The 6,767-nt window shown below is 47.4% G+C and overlaps 1 protein-coding gene across 1 annotated transcript in view; it reads right to left on the reverse strand.

Annotated features, from left to right (window-relative positions):
* The window catches only part of TNFSF10 (TNF superfamily member 10), a 407,659-nt gene that overhangs the window by 17,240 nt on the left and 383,652 nt on the right, over window positions 1–6,767 (reverse strand). The gene's annotated exons all lie outside the window — the stretch shown is intronic.

The following is a 6,767-nucleotide window of genomic DNA, read 5'->3' on the forward strand; positions in this document are numbered from 1 at the left end:
ACGAATGTGGAATGGGTCGTGTGGGGTGAGAACGCGGCTCGAGCATCGACACAGACCGGGGTAGCGTTTAGCGCGATGTATAGCCGACGCGAGCCCTCGGGGCATTGTGTGCTTTGTGTGCAGCGGGGATCGGTGGGGATCGGTGCCGCGGCGGTCTCACAAGGACCGGCGTGCACGGTTCGCGCCGGGCCCCGCCCTGTATGGTCGGTGCCGCGCCTTGGCGGGAAAGGCGGTCGGCACGGTTCAAGGGGAGGAAGGAGAGATCTGAGCCACGCCCCCTGGCAGCTGCGGTGCTCCGACCGTGGGCGGTTGGGCCATCGTGCGTGGGGCCGCAAGGCTCCGCGCAGAGATGGAGCTCTGAACCTTGGCCCAACCAAGCCTCCTCCCCTGGATCGAAAATGCCGGACGGACCCAACCAACAGGCGACCAACCACCCGCATGCATCGCTCGGCTTTTCGAAGCCGAGCTGTGAAAATGTATTTCCGCACCGAGAGGCTCAAGTGGAGTGGACGGATAGTAGTAGTGTTGGCGAATGGTACTCTGCATGTAGGAATGGAAGTTTCACCATTCCTCACCTGTTGGAGCTCATGAGCATTAGCTTAGGGGGATGGCAGTGAAATGCACATGGAGGGACCAGCGATGGTTACCTCCATGGGGCACCGAAGCTCGCCGAGAGCGGGCTCGGATAATCGTTAGGGAATCAGCAGACAGTAGGGACAAGACTTACATAATGACATTTGTACAGGTAGAGGGGACGTAGAGAGATTAGTTGGTTGATAACGACGAATGGTGTGCTTAGTGTAAGGGAAGATGGGGAAGCACGAGTTTTAGGGGAAGTAGTCAGCCAGATGATGTTGTGTTTGTGAGGATGGTATTGAGGAAATGAGGAATTGGTCGAGAATCACTGTGTGTGTGAGGATGGTATTGAGCAAATTAGGAATTGGTCGAGAATCACTGTGTGTGTGAGGATGGTATTGAGCAAATGAGGAATTGGTCGAGAATCACTGTGTGTGTAGTAGTAGTGTGTGAGGAATTGTGTATTGAGACAAATGGAGTTGTGTTGGAGTGTATGGGAAAAGGTGTAAGAGCACAAAAGGTGTGCAAGAGAAAATGTGTGTGAGAATAGTGGTGTGCGACATAAATGGTGTGTGGAAGTAAAAGGTGTGGAATGCATGGTGCGAAGGAGTGAATGGGGGGAAATGGACCCATTCAAGGTTACCCGGGGTGGGTAGTTTAAAATCAGGTAGAGGGCTTAGGTAAATTGTTTGGATATTGACACCTGTGGTGCGGGAAGTAGCAAGAAGTGCTTGGTTGGGTGCATGAGTCTATGAAATGGCTGCGCGGCTGGGCTTTGTTGGTGCGTATGGTTATTGGAGCACTCCGTCACTGGTAGTTTGTCGGCCAGGTGAGGCCGCAGGTAGGCTCTGGGAGCTAGTTAGAGTTGTGAGTAGTGTTCAATGGGGCCCGAGGATCCAGGAGAAGGACCCGGGTAGCCCAATGCCAGAGAGGGCATCAGAGGGGTAGAGTGCCAGGAGGGGTTTTCCCTGGTTTAGGTAGTCGCAGGAGCAGGTAAGCTCGGGTGGCGACTTCAGTGGCGGAGGTGCGCAGGTAGTTGGACCTGCTAGTGGAGCCACACGACCCAGCCCCGAAATTGTGCAAGGGCACAGATTGAAAAATTGGGGAGTGAGACCCAAATTCATACGGGCACCGCAGAGTGGTCAATGGGAATTGGTTTTTAGAACCACATAGTGTAAAGATGGCCAATTGGCAGGGTACGACCCCGGGTAGTGTGAGTTAATGTCATTAGAGTAGTTAGGGAGAGAATTCCCTTCGCGCCATCCACATCCATTCACCAAGGGAAACGGAACTCCACACCAGGGCTTTGAAGCTGTTTGAGTGAGTAAGACGCATCACGATGTAGAGTGACATTGTGTTGGTTCCATCTCTTCCTTCCTGGGAGGGATTGGAAGACGACTTTGGAATTAGAGAGGGATATGGGAGACAGGACGTAGAGACGGATTTGTACTTTGTAAATACAGGGAAGGGCAAGGGTAGTGTAAGCTGACGTTGGGGGGTACGGACGGTTAGGGACGAGTCTGCTCTGCTCACACCTCCGCGCCCCTCGTGTTGCATTACCTTATGTTGATGTGTACCTTTGCGCCCTTTCTGCTTTGCTGACCGTGCTTTGTCTCTCCCCCCACCCCTGGACCCACTTTGGAGGAGGAGTGTGCAGCAACAGCGAACTGTGCAGCTGCACCTTGCTATACCTATGCAGTCCCCTTGCTGTACTTTGCTACACCTGTGCAGCACCCCCAGTTGCATTTTGCTGCACCTGTGCAGCACCCCTGCTGCCCTTTGCTACAGCTGTGCAGATGAACTGCGCAGCACTTTGCTGCCGTCTCATTGGTTATGACTTTGCTGCCCGTGTGCAGCACTTGCTGCCACAGGCACTTTGCTGCACATCATCACATTACACATTATGGACCACAGGTTTTGTGGCCTTACACTTTGCTGCAGACTCACCTTGCATCTTCGGACCACTTGTTTTGAGTGGCATCAATGTCACGCAGTTGGACCACATAGGGTTGGCCCTGCTGGAAAATAAAACGTGTTTTGTACATTTTATTATGGGTGTGCTGGGAAAGAAGAACCATAAGTTTTATTGCACACAGAAGATGCAGGAAAACAGAAGATGCCGGACACCAGCAGCAAATGTGAAATGTGAACTTTTGATGACTGTGTATTTGTGCATTGCTGTGCTTTTCTCCCCTCCAACGTCTTTCCAAAAAGGACAGGTCCTGGGTCATAGAACTGTAAAGAAGTTAGGTTTTGTGATTGTATATATAATGCTGCCCACCGGCTCTATGTTTATTTTGAAAATAATTCCGCAATTCGGTTAATTGTGGGTGCGAGTCTGATAGTTAGCTACTCAATGCAGTAGGTGGGACATATTTAGTGTTTTAAAACTGTCGCAAACACGGGTTAGAGTAAATGTTAGGGGGAACCACATCTGTCACACATAATTAAAAGTCAGTCCCGACTCTTTCTCAAAACCGGTCGTTCCAGTAGGTTTGACTCGGGGACGAGTCTGACGAGGGAGGGGGGCAGTGTTGCGGTTTTGAGTCTGTCAAGTGAGAGTAATAAAGGTTAAAGTCTGTCCCCCATAGTTAGTCACACAAGCAACATGTAGCCTCGCAATAGTACAGTTATGTCTTAGTATTTGTGAGCTTAGTTCCTCTCCTTTGTTAATTCTGCGTTGAGTATGAGCCAGGAAAATAGGCCCTACTGCCACCGATCATCCTACGTCTGTAGCCTCAACCCCTTTTGCGTTAACGTTGGTTCATATTGGGCGAGTTAACACGAGGCAGACAGAGGCGGATCGGGGCAGAGTTGAGGCGGAGCGGCAGAAGCAATGACGCTCAGTACGAGCCGCCAATCAGAGCTCGAGGGAGATGGCGGCGGCGTGGCATCAGAGGGCGTGGTGAGAAGAGTCTGATGAGTTCCAGAAGGTTCAGGGGGCGTAGCTATAAAACTCGCTGCGCCCTCGACAGGACTCGCAGAGGAACGCCGGATAAGCGCGAGAGGACTTGCATCGGAGGGCTAAGAGGACTTGACTTGCTGCGAGAGAGAGAGAGAGAGAGAGAGAGAGAGAGAGAGAGAGAGAGAGAGAGAGAGAGAGAGAGAGAGAGATAAAAGGACTCGCGTTGTACTGCCTGATGAACTTGACCATTGCACGAGAACGCGCGCGCTAACCAACACCAAGTGTATTGAGGAAGAGGAGTTGGTCGCTACATATACGTGGGTGCAGCCAGGCACGTTTAGAACGAAATAGCGCATTTCAGCCGCGCGAGTGAATGAGGCTGAGTAACCGCCAGCCGCGCTAAAGTCCGCCCTCTACCGTTTCGCCCCGATCATCTGCTTTGCACGAGAGACGCGCTACGAGTCCCTGCCTTCGCCTACCGCCATCTTCGCGGGACGTGCCGGGGACCGTGGAGAGCCGGACGGAGGCCGTCTTTGGACGACGACATCCACGCGTGGGGAACACCTGCCCATCTGCAATTCCCTGTGTGAGTGTGAGTGAGACGGGCCCATTGTCCCAAGGATAAGTTAAGACTGTTTAACGATTGCTCTGTGTCTCTTCATCCTCGAACTGTATATGCGTGTGGGAAAAATTAAACCCATCTATTCTTCCTTTCTTCTTGATTCGATCGTTCCTGTGGTTTCTCCATTTGACTAAGCGTGGCACGATTAGAGATCGCTCCAATCGGGTTCCACGAGTTAAGACTGCGCGGGCCACGTGTACGCAATCCGCTCGGCGTACTAACATCATACGTGGTTCGTGCGGGGCTTGTTTCCTCGCTCCCAGGGCAGCGCGGGTACTTAGGTACGAGCGAGAAAAAGTCCCGAAACCCTACTCCGCGTGTGTCCAGGAGGGACGTAATAAGTCTCGGTTCCGCCAGGCCAGTAAAGACAAGGGGATTAATCCCCCCCCCCTTGACAAGGGGAGAAGGTCGGCGTAGAGAACCGCAACAATGTATTTTTTTTGCAAGTGTGTTGATCACTCCGGTTTGTGTGTTTGTATGTGTTGTGTGTTTCTGTTTGTCTGTCCGCTCACTTATACTTGCCTACAGGTTAGAGTTTTTAACCGATCTTCACGAAACTTCACCAAACGGTAGAGTTTGTCGTCCGACAAATTCCTATATATTTTTGAGGTCAAAAGGTCAACATAGGCCAAAGGTCAACCACTTTTTTTCAAATTTCAAAAATACTTAATTTTCATCCGATTGACTTGAAATTTGAATAGGATTTACATATCGGCTAACTGAATTCAACCACAAACTGTTTTTGAGATCAGCGAAGGCCAAAAGGTCAACATAGGCTAAAGGTCAACCACTTTTTTTTTAATTTCTAAAATCCTCAATTTTCATCCGATTGACTTGAAATTTGAAGAGGATTTACATATCGGCTAAATTAATTCAACCATAAACTATTTTTGAGATCAGCATTGGCCAAAAGATCAACATAGGCCAAAGGTCCACCACTTTTTTTGAATTTCTGAAATGCTCAATTTTCATCCGATTGACTTGAAATTTGAAAAGGATTTACATATTGGCTAACTGAATTCAACCACCAACTATTTTTGAGATTAACATAGGCCAAAAGGTCAACATAGGCCAAAGGTCAACCACTTTTTTTGAATCTCTAAAAGCCTCAATTTTCATCTGATTGACTTGAAATTTAAATTGGATTTACATATCGGCTCACTGAATTCAACCACAAACTATTTTTGAGATCAGCGTAGGCCAAAAGGTCAACATACGCTAAAGGTCAGCCACTTTTTTTTTAATTTCTAAAAGCCTCAATTTTCATCCGATTGACTTGAAATTTGAAAAGGATTTACATATCGGCTAACTGAATTCAACCACCAACTATTTTTGAGATTAACATAGGCCAAAAGGTCAACATAGGCCAAAGGTCAACCACTTTTTTTGAATCTCTAAAAGCCTCAATTTTCATCTGATTGACTTGAAATTTAAATTGGATTTACATATCGGCTCACTGAATTCAACCACCAACTATGTTTGAGATCAGCATAGGCCAAAAGGTCAACATAGGCCAAAGGTCAACCACTTTTTTTTCTTTTCTAAAATCCTCAATTTTCATCCGATTGACTTGAAATTTGAAAAGGATTTACATATCGGCTAACTGAATTCAACCACCAACTATTTGTGAGGTCAAAAGGATTCTCTATTGAGTGCCATTTTACTTTGTTCTGTTTTGCCAAGTGTCGCTCTATGAGTGATTTTATCTGTTTGTTTGTCTGTCTGTCTGTCTGGGAACAGGATATCTCAAAACGTTGTGGACGGATTCGGACGAAATTTGGCAGAGATGTAGCGTATGTGACAAGGACGAAATGATTAGATGTTGGTGAGGATCCGGATTCGGATCCGGCATTTAGAATTTTTAAAGTGATTCTTCACCGTTGGGAGATAGGGCCAACAACGATACATAGCAGGATATCTCAAAAAGTTGTGGACGGATTTGGACGAAACTTGGTGGACCGTTTGGGTGTCTCACAAGGACGATTCGATTCAATTTTGGTGAAGATCTGAATATGTATTCGGATATGAGAATTATTAATTTTTTTAAGTGATTCTTCACCATTGGGAGAAAAGGCCAAAATCAACATATAGCAGGATATCTCAAAACGTTATGGACGGATTTGGATGAAACTTTGCCAAAACCGATAAATAGTGGGAGAAATTTGTCAGAGCCTCAGTCACGTGATACCTTCTTCATGGGCGCAGCTCTCTTGGATTTCTCTTCACCATGACACGACATATAAATTTATAACGACCTTGCTTTCCGTTGAATTCGTCCAGAAAATGGCAGAGGTGTTGTCTAAAACTAAATCATTCATTCGAAGCTATGAGACGACATTTCCGAAACGTAGAGAGCTCAACTGGAACTTCGACTACCGCATTGACTGCGCTGTCAGATGCCACCGATCAAAAAAAATTTTTTGTTGAATGGAAGCTGATTGAAATTAAATAAAAGAAGTTCAGCAGCTCTCATTCACAGGAACGTATTTTTTAGGGTGGGGTCAGGCAAAAAGGGCGAGGGAAGGTATAAAAAAAACTACCAAAAATAGTCACGTGTTGTGTTTGCAGCCCCTTATTCTCATCCACTCTTCATTCTGACAAAATTAATTGAAAATATAGCATTGTAAGTGCTCAAATACCTCCTCATAAATCTGCGTACAGTAT

The sequence above is a fragment of the Myxine glutinosa genome, chromosome 4, assembly GCF_964187855.1.
Source record: "Myxine glutinosa chromosome 4, kmMyxGlut1.1, whole genome shotgun sequence".
Classification (NCBI taxonomy): domain Eukaryota; kingdom Metazoa; phylum Chordata; class Myxini; order Myxiniformes; family Myxinidae; genus Myxine; species Myxine glutinosa.